General features: G+C 43.0%; 1 pseudogene; it reads right to left on the bottom strand.

The window, feature by feature from the left end:
* LOC102493294 (splicing factor, proline- and glutamine-rich pseudogene) overlaps positions 1-2,839 on the bottom strand; it is a 6,278-nt pseudogene that overhangs the window by 1,578 nt on the left and 1,861 nt on the right.

The following is a 2,839-nucleotide window of genomic DNA, read 5'->3' as shown; positions in this document are numbered from 1 at the left end:
GGCGCGAGGGGGGGGGGGGAACACAGAAAACTTCTATCTACCTACCAAGGAAGTGAAATCGGGCTGGGGAGACTGGAAGTGGGGTGGGGGTCCAAGATGACCCTCCCTCAGTGTCACTTGCTGACCAGAGGCTTCCATTTGGACCTGTTGCCTGTGGCCTGGAAGGAGAGTCAATGAAATGCTAAGGTCTTTGTGGTAGGGTTAATGTAAGGGTTAGTGTTTAGAGATAGGGTTAGAGTTAGGTTTAGGGGTAGGGATTATGTTTAGGGTTAAAATACAGTGTTAGTAGTAGGGTTATTGTTTAGGGATAAGGTTAGGGTTAAGGTTTAGAGTTAGGATTAGGGTTAGGGTTGAGGGATAGTGTTAGGATTAGGGTTAGGGTTGAGGAATAGTGTTAGGATTAGGGTTAGGCATAAGGGATAGTGTTATGGTTTAGAGTTAGGGTTTAGGCTTAGGATTAGGGTTAGATTATTGTTTAGGGATAGGGTTAGTGTTAGGATTAGGGTTAGGTTTGAGGGATAGTGTCAGGGTTATGGTCAGAGTTTAGGGATAGGGTTAGGGTTAGTGTTTTTGTTTAGGTTTATGGTTTGGGTTAGGGTTTAGGGATAGGTTTAGGGTTAGGGTTAGGGGTAGGGAATAGGGTTAGGGTGAAGTGATAGTTTAAATGGTAGTGTTAGGATTCATTGATAGAGTTAGCATTAGTTTTAGGATTTAGAAATAGTGTTAGGGTTTGGTTTTATGGTTAAGTTTATGGTTAGGGTTGAGACATAGTGTTAGGGTTAGGTTTAGGGTTTAAGGATAATGTTTGGGATAAGGTTAGAGTTAGGGTTTAGGGATAGTGTTAAGGTTAAGGTTATGGTTTAGGAATAGGTTTAGGGTTAGGGTTTAGGGTTAGGGTTAGGGTTAGGGTTTAGGGATAGGGTTAGAGTTTGGGTTAGGTTTTATGGTTAGGATTAGTGTTAGGGTTTAGGATTAGGGTCTGCCTAGGTGTTTGAGTGAATCCTGCACAGGGGGTCTGGATGGGAGTCAGTGAGGGAATTGTCCCCTTCATCGCCAGGTGCCTTAGAGGTACCAGGCTGCTGGCTACTGCAGCCAAAGTCGCAGTCTGTGGAGAGAGGAAGGGCAAGAAGTTCAAGTAGTTTGTGAGCCAAAATCTGCACTTTTTTTTTTGAATAATAGAAAGATTTTTGGCAAAAAGACTCCATTCATGGTGCTGCATTTTATACCTAAAGATCTTTGTCGTAGCTACAAGTTGAATTTTGGGAATAAGAGAGCATTACACTTTCCAAGCAACCCAAGCGTAAAGCAGCCCACTTCCAAAGTAAGGCTAAGAAGTAACTAATGCAAAGAGTTAGTGTTAGGGTTAGGGGTAGGGGCTTGGGTTAAGGTTAAAAGATAGTGTTATGGGTAGGTTTATGGTTTAGGGATAAGATGAGGTTTAGGGTTTAGAGTTAGGTTTAGGGTTATGGTTGAGGGATCAGGGTTAGGGTTAGGGATAGTGTTATGGTTTAGAGGTTAGAGTTTAGGGTTAATGTTAAGTTTAGGGTTAGGGTTTAGGGATATGGTTAGTGTTAGTGTTAGGGTTAGGGTTTAGGGATAGTGTTAGGTTTAGTGTTAGGGTTTAGGGATAGGTTTAGGGTTAGGGTTTGTGTTTCATTTTAGGGTTAGTATTGTCTGTTGCCTGCAGCCTGAAAGGCTGCAGTCAAGGAGGTGGAGTCAGGCTGAGGAGAATGGAAGTGGTGTGGGGGTCAGAGATGACCCTCCCTCAAAGTCCCTTCCTGACCGGAGGCTTCTAATTGGTCCTGTTGCCTGCAGCCTGGAAGGACAGTCAAGGAGGTGGAGTTGGCCTGGGGAGACCAGAAGTGGGGTCGGGGTCAGAGATGACCCTCCCTCAAAGTCCCTTCCTGACCGGAGGCTTCTAATTGGTCCTGTTGCCTGCAGCCTGGAAGGACAGTCAAGGAGGTGGAGTTGGCCTGGGGAGACCAGAAGTGGGGTCGGGGTCAGAGATGACCCTCCCTCAAAGTCCCTTCCTGACCGGAGGCTTCTAATTGGTCCTGTTGCCTGCAGCCTGGAAGGACAGTCAAGGAGGTGGAGTTGGCCTGGGGAGACCAGAAGTGGGGTCGGGGTCAGAGATGACCCTCCCTCAGAGTCCCTTGCTGACTGGAGGCTTCAAGTTGGACCTGTTGCCTGCATCCTGGAAGGACAGTCTGTGAAGCCAGATATATTCTTCTAATGAAATCTTAAGAATTAACTAATAAAAACTTGTTTGTACCACTTACTTAACTTTAGAAGTTGAAAAACATTTGTTGTTAAGTGTTGCTCTACATCAAAGTTTAGTTTTGAAATCAGTTTTATGCTGTTTTTCAATGGAGATTCTCAAATGAAGCTTACTTTCTGGAGATAAACATGTAATTTTTAGCCATAATATGAACTCCTTTTTGGAATATCAGTAAGATATTTGGCAGAATGACTGCACTCATGGAGCTGACTTTCATACCTAAAGATCTTCTTATAGTTGCAAATAGAGTTTGGGCCGAAGAATGCACTGCACTTTCAAAGAAAACTAAGTGTAAAAAAATGTTCTTCCAAAGAAATCTTAAGAATGAACTAACACAAACTTGTTTGTACCACTTACTTAACTTTAGAAGTTGAACAACTTGTGGTGTTCAGAGTTGATCTACTTCAATGCTTGGTTTTTGAAGTAGTTTTACACTGTTTTTCAATGGATGTTTTCAAATAAAGCTTACTTTTATGAGATACGAATGAAGTTTTCAGCCATAATCTAAAGTTTTTTGTCGAATATCAGAAAGATCTTTAGAGAAAGGCTCCACTCATGGAG

This window comes from Tupaia chinensis, unplaced genomic scaffold (assembly GCF_000334495.1).
Source record: "Tupaia chinensis unplaced genomic scaffold, TupChi_1.0 Scaffold000037_9, whole genome shotgun sequence".
In the NCBI taxonomy this organism is placed as follows: Eukaryota; Metazoa; Chordata; class Mammalia; order Scandentia; family Tupaiidae; genus Tupaia; species Tupaia belangeri.
Note: the sequence above shows the minus strand (reverse complement) of the source record. Positions and strands in the feature narration are given on the sequence as shown.